Source organism: Amblyomma mixtum, chromosome 4 (genome assembly GCF_055824585.1).
Source record: "Amblyomma mixtum isolate Tamu chromosome 4, ASM5582458v1, whole genome shotgun sequence".
NCBI lineage: Eukaryota > Metazoa > Arthropoda > Arachnida > Ixodida > Ixodidae > Amblyomma > Amblyomma mixtum.
The window spans coordinates 28432638-28448755 of NC_143015.1; positions in this window are offsets into that span (position 1 = coordinate 28432638).

Consider the following 16118-nt stretch of genomic DNA (forward strand, 5'->3'; position numbering starts at 1 on the left):
TCTCACCTACTGCCACTGCTGGCTATAGCAGATGCCAATTATCGTTTCATTATGGGAGACACTGGAGCTCAAGGACGGCTTTCAGACGGTTCTGTATTCACAGGTAGCATCCTGAGCACTCATCTACAAGAGGGAGCTTTGGGACTTCCGTCAGCAGTGTCTAGATGGAAAGCTTGTTTGCTCGGGGATGCAGCATTTCCGTTGCAAACGTACTTGATGTGTCCCTACCCAAGCTGGAAGCTTGATGAAAGAACAAACGTGTTCAACTATCGCCTTTCCAAAACGCGCAGGTGCATGGAGAATGATTTTGGAATTTTAGCCTCAAGGTGGCAGGTGTTCCTTGGAACAGTGGAAGGCAAGCCGGAGCTGCTCACCAACATGACAGAGGCAGCCACGTGCCTTCGTAATTTCCTCATGGCTGACACTGCACATTGCCCAGATGATTATGGTGATCAAGGAGACTGTGCAGGACGGAGAGTGGAGGCGCACAGCTGCTCAAATTTATGTATGTATTTATTTGTACCTCACAGGCCCCGAAGAGCATTGGGTGAGGGGGGCATGTCGAAAAAGGAGTATGCAGAAGGAAAGAAACCATAACGGTACAACGAAAGCGGTACAAGGCAAATACACGAAAGGAGCACGAAATTGACACAAGACGGAGTTAAAATAACATCAGACACGAAAATAGAAAGAAAAAAAAAAGCGAAACACGAACATGTGATCAAAAAAAAAGTAACCAGGGACAACTGAAGCAGTGGTAAATGGGAAAACAATGTTAAGAGCAAATGAAACTGTCGTACATTTCGAACATTACCAGGGCAAAAAATGTACACATAGATGTTTTTTTAAACTCTCCAGGATCAATAAAAGACATTATGTTGTCAGGAAGATCATTCCAGAGTTTAATTGCTCCAGGTAACGCAGAAATATTAAGTGACAGGGTCTTTCCATATATCCAGTTGAAGCTGAGTAGATTGAGTGAAAAGGTGATTCCAGAGGTAACCACGAAGGACGGGTGTGAACATATTTATGGAGATAATGTTGTCAGGGAGATCAATCCAGACTTCAACTCCTCTAGGTAATCCAGAAGAATTAAATGACAGGGTCTTTCCATATATCCGGTTGAAGCTGACGTATGCATTGTGAAGAGCGGATAGGTGAGTCCAGAGGTAACAACGAAGGACGGGTGTGAACAAAGTAGACTCCCTTCAAGACGAACTCCAAGGGACCATGAAGACTGTTCATCTTATCAGAAGTTCATCTAATCAGGAGTGCTACTAAAAATGATGTTCGAGCATGCAGTGTGTGTCCAAATACTTCGTTTATGTGAACAAATCAATGAAATGGTCTTTTAGGAAAAAAATAACTGCAAAATAAGCATTTACTGCACAACTAGTGGTCTGCTACACACTGATTGGCCTAGTAAGGCATCAGGCACTGTTGACTGTAGCCCAGTCAGTTATTTTTTTTGTGTCTGTCGAGAAAATCGTCTGGCTGCTACAAACGCAGACATCTCACTTAACCTTCCGAGATATCCTTCAGTGCCTTCACATTGTTCGAAGAACTGCACTAAAGTGTCCAGGCAAGCGTCAGCTGCATCACAGGTCACCAGTGCAGATTCAGGCACAACGTCCATGCTGTCATCGTCAGCAGCAGTTTCTGATGAAAGGTAGAGTCGAGAACCTCTTCAATTAAAGCTTCCAGTGTATCAGCCCTACACGTTTGCACACTTTCATCAATGCTGACATACGTACTCATGTCAACAGAGACACCTTTGCTGCTCAGCACAGAAACAATGCTTCCCTCCTCCGAGTTCACAGTGGAGTCCTCACTCATAGTACCACAGTCATTCTGCGCTGAGCAGTCACTAGGCGCCACAAACCCCGCATGGCGGAAGGCATTGGCAATGGTCGCTTCAGTAACCTGCTCCCAGGCACTTGTCAGTAAGTGGACAGCACTTAGCAGGTTCACTGCATACTCTTTACTGGTCTCCATGCAAATTAGCATCCTTTGCAAAAGAGAGCTCCGATAGTGCCTCTTCAAGCTGCTTATCACTCCCTGGTCCATGGGCTGCAGCTTCGCCGTTGTATTTGCTGGTAGAAATTCCAGACGGATGGCAGAAAGTCCAGCGACGTGACCATGCCCAGGACAGTTATCCACAACAAACAGAGCTTTTCTTTTCTGTCTCTGGAAGCGGTAATCCATCTCCTGAAGCCACTGCTCGAAAAGCGCTTACATCATCCATGCCTTCGAATTAACCATGTATGTGACTGGCAGCGTTTTCATGTTTTTAAGGCGGAAGCCTTTAATGTCTCATCGTTGTAAGCAGCAGTTGTCGACAGAAAATGTCACGCTTTTCAATTGGTGGAAACGGTCGTGACGTCACAGTGCGCGAATTTCAAACGGGGCCAATTGTACTTTGGCTGGCAACCATGCAACCAATTAAAGGGATCGTATAGTGATGCTCCAAGTGGGACTGAGCTTAGTTAATTGCTTAATTACCCAATTAGCCTAATTAGCTTTACTAGTCAAGCCATATAAATAAATAAAACCGATTAAGAAATTCGTCGAGCTCAGGAATCGAACCCCGGTCTTCGGCGTGAGAGACGAGCATGCTATCCACTCCGCCATGCCAGCTCGATGGTTTGGAATGAACAAAGGCGCGTCTAGTGAATACGGTGTCTTCACTCACTCTCATCCTCCTCCATTCCCTTCCGGCGAGGTTTAGGTGTCCACCGACAAATGAGAGACAGATACATTTCCTTTCCTCAAAAACCAATTTACCGACGAGCGAGGCGTAGAACCGAATGGGCGATGGCGTTCTGTGGACTCCTTGGCAGCGTTGCAAGACGCTGTCGCGTTCCACTCTTAGGGGCGAAGCTTAACATCTTAACCACACATCAGTGACCACACTTTAGGTAAAAAAAGTGCCCCCCTGAATTTTGTGACACAGTTACTGCGTAATTTCCTTTCCTCAAATACAATTTTCATTTTCTTCATTACGGCTCCTCTTTATCTATCTTCTTTCATTCCCACTTCCTCCCTTCCTCTACGGTGCGGTTCAGGTGTCCACCGAGATGACAGAGAATTACTGCGCCATTTCCTTTCCTCAAAAAGCGTTGCGTTCAAAGGGCAAGGCATCGCGCCGAACGGGTGGTGGCGTTCCGTGGTCTCCCTGGCAGCGCTACAACGCGCTGTCGCGTTCCACTCCTAAAGGCGAAGCTTAAGCGTCATTAATTAGCAGTTAATTAGTATTCAGACATTTATCAGTAATTAACCATTAATTAGTGATTTGTCATCACTTAGTAATTAGTACTCAATTACATGTGACGCCACCAGTGCCACAGAAACAGCGAAGGTGGTGCGGAAAAGGCTTCCGCCTCTACCCACTTGAGACAGTCAAAGTGCCCCCTGAATTTTTAAAGCAGTGCGGTGCTTTAGACTTGCCAATCACCAGCAACCTTAGTTTGTCAGTCCCAGTCATATTCGCGCCCACGAGGACCGTTACCCGAAGCTTGCTGTGCTTTCCCGCCACGCAGTTGTCACTAGCAAATGCGAGCATTTTGTTTGGGAGCAGCTGGTAAAATAGTGCAGTTTCGTCCACATTGTATATATCTCGAGGGTCATATTCTTCCATGAGGCCATTCAACTTGTTCTGCCTCCAATCGCTGCAGGCCGTTTCGTCCACTGCAGCGGCCTCGCCGACAACACAACTAAAAGACCAGTCCCTGCCTTTTCCGAAAACGGTTGAGCCAGCCATCGCTGCACGCAAACTCCACATTCAGCCGCAGCGCAATTTCTTCTGCTTTTGCTTTTAATATTACTCCATTCACTGGCAAATTCGCACCATGCGCTCTTTTCACCCAAGCAAGCAGAACGTCTTCTAAGTCTCTGTGCACAGCTGTGCGCATTCTCTTTCGCATTCGTAATCCGCTCTTTGTCTTTCACAATACCGCTCACGGTACTTTTCGCGATGCCAAACTTGCGTGCTATTTTGGTCTTTGAAAGCCGGCCGGCGCAAACTTCAGTCAAAACTTCGATCTTCTCACGAAGCTCAAGCGGCTTTTTCTGAGCTTTTGGCTGATCAGCCATACTGGCAACACGACGAGCAGGGTGCGAAACTAAAACAATGTGACGGCGTACACACTGGCAGGAGATTGCGGAACACGGTAAGGTCACGGAGCACACGCATACCACAAACAATCGATAGGCCTACTGCCATGGGAGACAGCATTGGCTGCTTTTTCTTCTCTTTTTTTTTTTGCTGGCTCATGGCCGGTCTCGACCTCTCGACGCGCTCGCTTGCTCTCTCTTTAAGGAGAGAGTGCGCGCATCGTCTTTCTTTCTCTTTCTCTCTCTGCACCCCGTTTCCTCCCTGCCCGAGCTCGTAGGAGGAGTCTGCAAGCTCCAAGAACTCTGCCGACACACGACGCAAATCTACTGGTGCGATAAAGAGGGCAGATTATTGTTAGGAGTTGCTGCAGGGGGTGGGGGAGGGGGTGCTAGGTGCAGGGCGGGAGGAGCAGCGGCAGTTCTGCTTTCACAGAATCGCCTTTTCAACGGAGACACGGTTAGGCCTCTGCGACTCCCCACGTCGCACAGATGGTCGGCCGCGCTAAAAAGCTTCCTTTTTTTTCCACTTTTTTTTTTTTCCTTTCCGCTGAAATACTTGCATGGCTTGGACGCGGCTGGTCGTAAAAGTTCATGTTAACCGATTAGCGCGTGCGCAGTGTTCATCTTAAGCGGATTTTTTTTACATTGACTCTATGGGAAACCAAACAAATGACCTCCACTGTTCATCTTAACCGAGGGTTCATCTTAAGCGAGTTCGTCTTAACGGGAGTCCACTTACTCATGGAACAAACACATAAGTGAAATTGAGCGATGAATTTCAAGCATCTGTATGTCATTAAGGTTTTTAAGCTGGGATACACTTGTGAGGGGACTATAATTGCTGAAGATGTACCGGGTAGCTGTGCTTTGAATTGGTGCTATTGTACCACCATCAAACCACCAACCCAGCTCAGCTGCTATGGCAATAAGGGATGAAATTGCAGGCTGCTTCAAGTCGGCAGGAGGCTGACTGCCATGGCAGTTGAGTGTTGTCAGGCGGAGCTAGTACCGCTGTTATTGCATACAAGAAACTGCTTTTCTTTCTTGATCGTGTTGTCTTGTCGCTGTCTCTTTTTTGTCTGACCTGACGGAATTCATTGCGTGCATTGAGTAATCATAGTTTTGAAGAGAGAGCCATGAGCCATAAGACTTAAGCGGAATAACCAGAGAGGAGCAGTGGGAGACCGCGCTGCGCAGCTCGGACCTGTGGCAACAAAACTTGCTAACAGAGAGAGCTGACCAGGTCGCCGAGATCCAAGAGATCAAGGCCACCAGGTGACAGTAGCCCATACACAGTAGAGAAGAGCCTTCCTCTCCAAAGACTATAAATAAAGTTTATTCTCTCTCTCTCTCTCTCACCCACAAGCCCTCTCTCTCTCCTTCCAACACGTATCTTAGATGGTTTCCTCTTCCGAGGATACTTTTGCTTTGTTTGCTGTTCAAGCAGCGCTGCACGACTGCGGCAGCAAAGCAATTTCACGATCGAAAAATGCCACTAAAAACCGCGATGGTAGTCAAGTCGGCATCTCGCGAGCTCTTCGGAAGCAGCTAAGCAATGCTGCTCCACTGCACTCAAGAAATTTTCAAAGAACTACAATTCCGTTGTCTAGATGCCACCCCATAATAAGGCTGGCTTCATAAGCAGGCTGCATTGCATCTGCGTTGCTGTTCACGAGACAACAGTGCATGTGTTTCAATGAAAACATTTGTACTCATCTCCAACTGCTTCACCACCTTTGGATGTGACATGACGATGGCTTCCTGAACACTGTCGTTTGTCTGAACGAACAAAGGAACAGATACCAGTCATGTCATTCATGTTGCCTTCCCATTCGTTTTTGCATCACGCGGTCAACTTGAAAAGTGACCTGCGAGCCGTCACACAACTCATCCAGTGCATTTTGTGTTTATAAAAACTGAGCTGTGCTGACCAGGATCAAATCGGTGATGACGTGCTCAGCAACTGAATGCTTGAGCAACAGACGTCCCATGGCACGTACAGTGGTGGAACTGGCAACTGGCTTCTTGTCGCAGCTTTTGTAGCAGAAGAAATCGCAGTTTGTAGCAGCAATTTTAAGTTTTGTAGCAAGAAAAATGGCATTTTGTAGCAGAATTCGAGCTTTTGTAGCACAAAAAAAGAAAGCTTCGTACCAAAATTTCATGCCAAAAGACAGTTATTTTAAATAAAGAAGCTTTGTTGTATTTCTGGAACAGGCATTTGCTCAGACGTTTTTAGCAACCACAGCCATGCAAGAGCAAGCTTCAATCCCAAATGCAGTTTAAAGTGCTTGGTTCCTTAAAAAGAGCCGAAAATAAGCAAAACAGGAGGTTCTCCTAAAAACACTGCCGTTGTTATTCAGAAGAGCGACATAACGAGATGCTCAACAGAACTATAAAAAATGATACCGTTCTTAAAACAAACTCTCAGGTACTATTTCTTCCCTTTTCTTGATGGCTCCAGCTTAGACAGTGTCGCTGCGAGCTTTTCCTGTCCATTCTTCAGAAGGGCTTGTCCACTCTCAACGTCTGCAAAATGTTTAGACTTGACACCTTTTGTGAAAAGCAGCTCAGCATTGGTGATCATATTCCTGGCCAGTCTGATCTCTTCTTGTACCTTCTCTTCATTCTGACCACCTTTCTGGGTGTCTTTGTCCTGTACATCACAGTCTTGTTTCGCTTGTTTTGCACGGGTCTCTTCTCCTGCATCCGCCTCCAACCGTTGCAGCTGACGCTTCCGCGATCCTTTCACCGCTCTGATTAATCCTTGTGTCATAGGAATGGCAGCTGGATTTTCTGCCCGATGTAAGTTAGTCATAAGTTTTGTTGCCTTTCAGCTTTGACAAAGACATCGAAGACGTGAAGTGTCCATCCACACAGGCAGTGCGCTGGCAGTGGTCCCTTTGTTTACCTTCGGTTGCAAAGCAGCGATGGCGATGTGGCTGCCGGCAGACATCAGTTTTGGTTTCACGGAAATGAGTTTCGATTTCGTTCTCGGCAGAGTTATTGGAGTTATTCAGAGATATTTCGGTGCAGGCGTAGTGCAAAAGTAGGCAAAAAACCAATTTTGTAGCAGCATGTAGCAGGATTTCCCATTTGGCGCAGTTTGGCGCAATTGGCGCAGCAGTTCCACCACTGCACGTAGCTCTAACCGCGGATCAGCAGACCTCTACAGTTGAATCCCGCCACAACGAAATCGGCGGGGCGTACGAAAAATTTCGCTGTCGCGGAATTTCGTTGTCGAGAAATTATAGCCCGAGTTGGCTGATCCCGGGCTGGCGTTGCATATGTCACCTCGCCCAACGCCGCCTCTCCTCCTCCTCTTCTCTTCTCGCCCAACGCCGCCTCTCCTCCTCTTCTCTTCTCGCTCAACGCTGCCTCTCCTCCTCCTCTTCTCTTCTCGCCCAACGGCGCCTCTCCTCCTCCTCTTCTCCGTTCCTTCTTTCACCACCTCCTCTACTTGCCTCCTCCCCCACATCGTTTCGAGAGCTGTCGGGCCTCATCGCATCTGCACCGCTGCGTGCTACCACGGCGCTCTCGCGAGCTTGCTGCCGCCGGCCTGGCGTTGCATAAGTCAATGCTCACGCGCGCTCCATCGAAACGTCTTGATACTGCTACTCGGGGTTCAACAGACCCCTGCGATGACAAAACGCCGGCTGTAAGCCGCCCTAGGCTAATATCGCAGTTGGCTGCGTCACCTTCTTGTGTTGAGCTGAAGTGCTCGACGCAAGTGCCTTGCTGATGTTTTCTTTGCTCTTCAGTATCGTTGATAACGAACTCGGCGCGATGCCAAAATCTGCGGCAATAATCGACTTCTTCCCGCTTTCTGCTTCGGCGATAATACGCGCTTTTTCTTCTAGCGAAAGAAATTTCTGCTTCTTCGCTGGCGGCGACATCCTAGGCAGAGACGCGACGAGACCACGCTAAACGGTGCACACACAAAGGAAGAAATGGTGAAGCGGAGTGGGCTTCTTCCTGCACTCTCGCGTTCTCCTTTTTTTTTTCTCCGACAGGACACGAAGCTCCGCCCACCGATGGCTCCGCCCACCGGTCCACACAGACTGCCTGAAACGCGCTCGGTGTCTAGCAGACGACGCGGCCACGGAGGACGCGGCCGAAGACGCTAGCAGATGGCGTGCGCTGGCGCATTTTACACGCGCTTTCGAGGAGCCCCTCTTCGCTTGGAGGCCGCGAACGCTTACCAGCCAACACCGCTAGCAAGTGATCATGACGCGCTTTTGTGCTTGACAGGAGACCGCGAGCACCATGACAGCGAGCTACATCAATCGAAGAAGCCCAGCAAAGAGCCAATGAGCGGGGCGTGACGTCACTTCAAAAATCACGTGGGCATCTGGAGAAAAAAAAAAAAAAAGCACACGAGGGTGTGCGCGAGGAGGATGTGCGATTGAGTGCGCGTGCCCCCCCCCAACAGTCTGCGATGCAAAAAAATTAACGGCGGGAACAGGAAAGTCGCTCTTCAGCACTCAACTTCTGAAGAAAGACAAGACGGAGGGGCCACTCACCCGCGAAAATTCGCAAAAAAAATTCGTAGAAGCGAACACGTGCTCGCAAAGTACTTCGTTTTTGAGGAAATTTTAATACATTAAGTCCTATGGGGGTTTCACGGGGAATGCAAATTACTTCGTTGTGGCGAAAATTTCGTTGAAGCGGCGTTCGTTGTACCGGGATTCAACTGTATATGCAAAGATCAAAAAACATGTACTCACCGAAGGCCCATCGCACAACGTTGCCACCTCAGCTAGGAACCCACTTGTTGCAGTAGTTCTGGCACTCATCCTTGAGGTGCCCAGCTTGAAGAGCACGAGTGGGGGGCCATGCACAGAGTCCCCAGGGAAGTGGCCACTGCTTGGGCTGCGCTCGCCATGACAGAGTAGTAGACTGGTCAGCTCGGTTTCACTGCCCTCAACCTGCAAGGCGATGGCCGGATTAGAGCAAGGAAAAAGAAAAAAGAAGAAACACCCAAATGTGCACACTGCAGCTCATAGCTATTAATGACGCAGGAAACTCTAGCATGGCAGTAGTCACCCTTTCATAGTTTCACTTTTCCCAATTGATTTGTTTGCAAAATTGGCGTGCTACTCATTTTTACATACATTCTCGATTCGCGTACTATGACGTGACTGGCCGAAGTCACTTTGGAGCAGCTTTTGGAGCAGTTTTTGGAACAACCAAAGGCGCGTTTTGCTGCAAAAAAGTGAGCGTTTGGCGCACATTACGGACACATGAAACCAAGGAGAGCATAAGGGTATGCTTTTTTTCGTACCGTTGATCAGTGGGATATTAACAGTTGTAATTATTTTTTAAAGAGAAAGATAATTTAACACAAAGCACAAAAGTCAACCACATGCCGCTGGAAAGATCCCAACCTTTGACCTTCGCATCTCGCACATTGTGCTCTATCAATTAAGCTTCAACTGCCCTGGAACCCCCCCCCCTTGGTATCTATATATAAGATCATTTCCATAGCCAACAGACATTTTTTTAAAGCCATGAAAGATATTTCACTACTGGCCGTCTACGTGGGCAGATTGTATAGCATGACAGGCATTCTGCCCACTATAGAGTGTAAATAAAAATAATTAGATAATATTTTGCTCAGCTTTTTAATTTCTGTCATATGGCAATGGCTACATTGCAAAACTGATGGCTGTCAACAGTGAAGCTGATCCCAGTATTGCGGTTCCCTTTATTTAAACACACGCTCCTAAAGATTCATTTAAGTTAGCTTTCCCATATTGGGCATGTACACGCCACACACGACCACCTCTTTTTATAGGACAATGAAGGGAACCCCAAAACTGATGTACTCAGAGAACTTCACAGTAACGTGCCGTTACCACACGTCGGCCAAGCAAAGACATGAAAGTCAACACCAGTGCCATCTGTAAACATTTGTGAAATTCTCATTTTCGGCCTGCCCTGGATCCACACTACGGAATGACCAGAGCAAATCCCTGCCAACTGCCGGCCTGTTTTGCTTCTCAGTTTTCATTACATGGGCTGACAATGAGCCCAGTCAGCATGGTAATCGCCTGCAGACCGACCAACTAAAGGATTCTCGGAAAAATGAGGTTTTCCACTAGTGCCGCCTAATGCAGATGTAAGAAATCCACACAGCACACAAGAATTTTGTTCTTAACTCTTTCCTGTCCGCGCCTATTCCCATCGATAGCCCGCTATCGATGGTTTCAAGTTCGTATTTTCCCGCTTTTTGAAGCGTTCCTGGACAACTAGCGATATCCAATGTGAAATAAAGGAACTCTTCTTTCAGTTTCGCTTTTGGTTGGACTTTTTCCGCCAAGCGGTGATTTTTGAAGCCCCTCCGGAGTCAGCTGACCGGCGCTCCTTGTTTCCACCATGGCGTCGACGTCACGCGCTGCTGCTGCGCCGAAACCGCGCGTTTCCACAGAAATTGATGCTCCTGAGAGTTCGTTTTTGGACGAGAACAGCAGCAGTGAGGATTCAGAAGACGACTTCGGCTCTTCAGACTTCAGCACCGACAGCGAAACTGTGTCAGACCGACCCGGAACGTCAACAGCCATGCCTCGGTAAGTTTCGCTTTCTCCCCCGAAATGTTCCGCTTTTGCTGCACGCTTATCGGAAAAGATCAGTGTTCTGAAGGTCATAACTCTTATCTGCAGGGTGTCAACGTCTTTCGGGCGGGATTACTTGCCGCCGGCAGCGCAGAGAGTCGTGTTTTCGGCTCGAAGACAGCCAGGGGTCGACCTCGGCGTTGCGCGCCGGAGTGTCATACGGCGCTCGGCGGCGCGGTCGTCAACAGCTTCATACTTTTTGACACGCATCGCCAGGAGCATCCCGAAGCGCCAGAATTGTCGAGGACATCAAGATTTGATCAGTTCACGTTCAGACTTGAATTGATCGAGCAACTCCTCGGATTTGATGAGCCACATCCCGAGGACCCCAATGTTCGCCCTCTGTTTCCGCCTCGTGATTCACCTCATGGGCTGCAGCACAAGCCGCAGAAAATGCAAAGTACCGGAACTGCAAATTGTGCTACGAAGAAAAAAAGGTGGAACAAAAAACAAATGTTTTCTGTGAGACATGTGCGGCCAACCTCTGCTTCACGGCAACAAGGTGCTGTTTAGCGCGGTGGCACGATAGTCACTAGGACTACTGTTTCCTTTCCTAGCCCAGCTAATACTGTTTGCAGCAAACTAAAATTTGCTGCAATGTTGCATCGATCCCTGTTGTAAAAAATGTATATTTTGACATTTTTTTAAGTTTTATTTTTGTGACGAAACTTTGATGTTTTTGTGTTTTTTCTTTGTAACTACAATTTTCTTTCTGATAATTTTTTTTTCATCTCTTACTTAATAAACATGTTGACTGTGACTAATAACAATGTGAAGAGAATTTCCTCCTCTACAATTCGGTACCATACACTCCTGTACCAAGCAAGTTTTGTTAAAGAAAAAAAAAATATTAATGATATGACCTGAAAACCACCATTTTCCCCCGCGGACAGGAAAGAGTTAAAGGGCAATTGCATAGGTTTTAGAAATCGATGAGCTTAAAAGGGTCGAATGTGTGAAACTTCCAGGTAAAGTACGCGAAGTCCTTTTGGCCAAGCATTTGAAACGGTGACATAAACACCAATTAAAATTGCAATTGCCTTCAAGCTTCTCCGCAGCGCACAATCCTAAGTGGGGGATGCATGATGACGTACGTCATCGAAGGTATGGGTACATTTCCAACGCACAAATGCCTGCTTTGAAGGAAAAAACCAAGGCAACCGAAGGAAAAGCCCGCCGAATGTTGTTTGGCAACGTCCAACGAGGCACGGCAGGGCGTGGCTGACGGCAGCAGTAATTAGATATCATACCTTCCGTGACGTCACACTGAACTTCCCCGCACTCCTCTGGTGCTAGGAGGAAAAGTGCAAAATTCAACTGTCGATTACGTCACTATTCTAAATGCTAGTGTAAAAACACTTGGCATGCTTTACCTACAGCCTATATAGATTTGAATCCTTTAGTATCGCGAAATTCTCAAAAAGTGGCGCAGTTGCCCTTTAAGGAAATACGGACTTGTGGTGCAGATTACTCTTAATTGTCGTTATGTATGCACCATGCCGTTTGGCGCAATTTGCGCAGCAATCATTTCACTGGTGTGTATAGCACCACAAACCATGTTAGGCCAAGTCAGGAGTGGACGATAAGTAAAAATAAGAATGGAGTTCACTGAACAAAATATTAAGCAGAGAAAAAAGGTTGCGCAATGCTACCCTTGATAAGGGACAGATATAGTGGCGAAAGTCCCAAAGGTGACATAAGGGCCTTAGATGGAACAGAAGTGCTCTGAAGAGAGGAGAAAAGGGGAAAAAAACATTGGAAAAGTGAACACACAAGACCCAGCGAAACAGTACCTATGTTAGCACTCCATTTCCTACAAGATATACAAGAAAAATGATGAATAAAAAAAAACAGTCATGCAGTTCCCAGTCATGTGGAAAAGTTAACCTGTTCAAAATCGGCTGCTACAAAAATCTGAAGCCAACAGTAGCACGTTAATCCCATGTAGTGCTATCCATTGCCTTGGCACATGACGAAGTTCAATACCTTTTGCAATTCTGCGGTATACAAGGTCAACTAGTACAGACTGATATTCAAAACATGTTTTCTATTGCTTTCCCCTTGTCTAAGATACTTATGACTTATGTTTCACCAGAAAGACATACACTGTGGTTCCATTCACATAAGCTTTAACAGTGAGCCACACATGTTTTCTCTTGCCGCAGTTTTTCTGCGATACATTGCCCAGGTTGTCACCATACTGACTAGCCAAACTTTCCATTTCACTAAAATTAATTGCAAAGGAAAATCCTAGCAGCTGGACATATCAGAAGAAAGTGCTCAACCTCACAACACTTCAGAGGAACTCTGTTGACAGCCGATTAAAATTTCTGTCATGAGTCAACAAGATTCTATGGCTATTTCTGGCAATGGTGAATTGTTTGTCCAGCAACAAAAGACACAATTATTGCTGAGAAAAGTAAATTCAAAATTTTCCACCATTTTAATGAAACTCGCGACCTCAAGACCAATAAGAAATCCGTGATCATCATAGCAAAGTAAAGGGCGGAGTAGCCCAGCGAAAGAGATCTGCACAAAAAAGATTTCCTTGACACGCTGCACTTTGCTAGCGAAAACAGCTGGTAGTCAAAACACTCGTTTTATGGTCATTGATAGCTTATAAAAAACTCCGTTTGCATTGAAAGTAGCATCTCTGTCATAGGAGCTCAAATCTATGGATACAAGTACTCCAAATTGACTTTAGTGCCTAAATAAATCAGTGTAACCAAAAATAAGGAAGCGAAACTTTCAAAATTTGAATGACAGTAAGTTTTTCAAGGTTCCGGGATCAAAACTAAGGGCATGAAAAAACAGAAAAAAGAAATAAATGAGAACCAACCAATGTGTCAGCTTGTTGGTTGCTGACGCGTTGAACAAATTTTTTCCCATACCAACACATTTGCATGCCTAGGCTAACTTATGGCAGAAAAGAAGCAACTAGGATTAGTAATATAGCTTTCATGCTGCAACATGGATGCATAGGAATGACCACCATCAAGTGGAAGACGAGTGCTGCTTTGACAGCACGAAGAACCTATGCGCAAAGTTGTACCACAATAGCGACTTCCAATAGACACTGACTGATGAAACGGCTCACACACACAAACTCGCTGGCCCACATGGCCTGACACCGTGGATGTGAAGAGTGGTTGCTTATGGCTTTTATATCGAAAAAGCTGTGCCCAATAAAACTGCATGGGCAAACAAGCCAGCAATTAGGAAGGGTGCAACAAGCGTATCCGACCATAGGCGCGTGCCATCGCGATAACGCTGGCACGACATTCAGTCACCACTCCTGTCGTGTTTTCACAAAACAAAGCAAACAGCAAACTGATGTTAATCCACAAACAATGCAGCTGAACAGCAGCTCCGGTTTCACCTCCCCCAGCTGGTTGTACAACCACGAGCAAGGAGTGGTTGCACAACTAGAGGCACTACAGGAGCAGCGGTCTGAAATCTGCCAACTAAAAGCAAAGGCAGTAAGTCTAGTGGATTGCTCTAGAAGGAGAAATTTTGAGGTACATAAAATACCTAAAAAAAAAATTTGAATCTGAATGATATGATACAATCCCTGGCAGAACTGGCAGAGCGGAGCACATAGAGGTGGTGCACAGACTGAAATGTAAAGGGTCAGTGTCTCCGATACTTGTTACATTTTCTAACTCACAAATTCACAACACAGAGACCAAGAAATCAACCATCCTTAAAGAAGAGAAGGTATACATCAAAGAGAAATCCAGCATCTCCCACGAAACAGCTGTTATGGATGGCAAAGAAGTTGGCTGGAAAGACAGACTACGAATTTTGTTGGCTCGAAATGGGAGTTTTGCTTCAAAAACAAGAAGGGGCAAGTGTAATCCCAATAGAGAGTGAGGACAACTTAGCCAGCATTAGATAGTATAGATAAGGAACAATTCTGGATAGAAGATTGGAAGGTCTTGGAGAGGATTACATTACCAAATAACAAAGAAAGGCCTGCATATGGTTTGGTTTGTGATTTGTAGGGGTTTTAAAGTCCCAAAGCGACTCAGGCTATGAGGGACGCCGTAGTGGAGGGCTCCGGAAATTTCGACCACCTGGGGTTCTTAATAACGTGCTGCACTGACTTCGCACAGCACATGGGCCTCTAGAATTTCGCCTCCATCGAAATTCGGCCACCGCAGCCGGGACTGAACTCATGTCTTTCAGGTCAGCAGCCGAGCACCATAGGCACTAAGCCCCACGGGGGCTGAAAGGCCTGCTTAGATATAATACACACAAAAGTCTACAAAAACACTGGGATATTCTTAGGGTGTATTTGGAAAAATGTCTGCAGTGGTCATTATTATCTTGGCAGAAGCAAATGTTAGCAGCAGCACAGCAAATGTATAACAGATGATTTCCAACAATGCAGTCTATGCAGAAAAGACAAAAAGGGCAGAGGATGATGTGAAACGCAACTGGCTGTGTGAATTGACACTACTGTCAGTTGGAGAAGCGGAAGTGACGTTGCTCACAGTAGAAGACAAAAGTCACACTGGCATTTGTGCAGTGTACCAACCCCCTAGGAAAATATAAAATCGCGCGCTCGTTAGCTGCACCAAACAGCTGGCATCAGCTGTCGTAGAATGGAGCTGTCACCAGCAAACACAAGACAGTGACAATAAATAATCCAGGACAATAAATAATAAATAATCCAGGACAATAAATAATCCAGTTCTAAACGTGAAAGAGACGCTAAGGAAAAGGTGTCACTTGCATACGATAAACTTAGAATCGGCGACAAGACCTTTCTTTGGGATGACGCGTTGAACACCAGAAAAGAGCTGCCGAAACCGAAAAGGCTATCTTCTTCTAGCTAGCAGTCAGAGCCTTGCCAACTACGCTTGCTGTCTCTAAATGCTCGCAGTATTGTAAATAGAGAGTTTTAGTATAGCGGACTTTGCGTAATTGCGTGCATAGCGGAATAGCGGGTCCAGAGTGCGCATGCGCAGAACGCTAACGGGGAAATAGCGTTAGCGTACGCACGCAATTTTCAGAATTTAGCGTTGCGGCATTTGCGCCCTTAGCGTGGAAACATGGCGGCGTCCTTTCAAGCGACAGCCGCCCGCTTCAGCCCATTCAGCAGCTCGTGCGATTCCGGTCGGCATGTTTACCGGCAACTACTGGTGTTTTTGCTTTTCGCTATGACTTACCTTGCTTCGACGATAAAGTTTAAGCTGCAATTCAGCCCTGTTTTTAAGATACGCTCTCGATTCTGGAGCGCGCAAGCCTAATAGCACCTCCAGCTGCACTGCTACCGTCTGCAACGGCCCGAAACACAGCAGAAACCAGCAAAAACGTCTGGAACGAGAAAAAAATAGATTTGGAGGCTTTTCGCGGTGTTTTATGGACTTAAATTATGTAAAGAGAGTT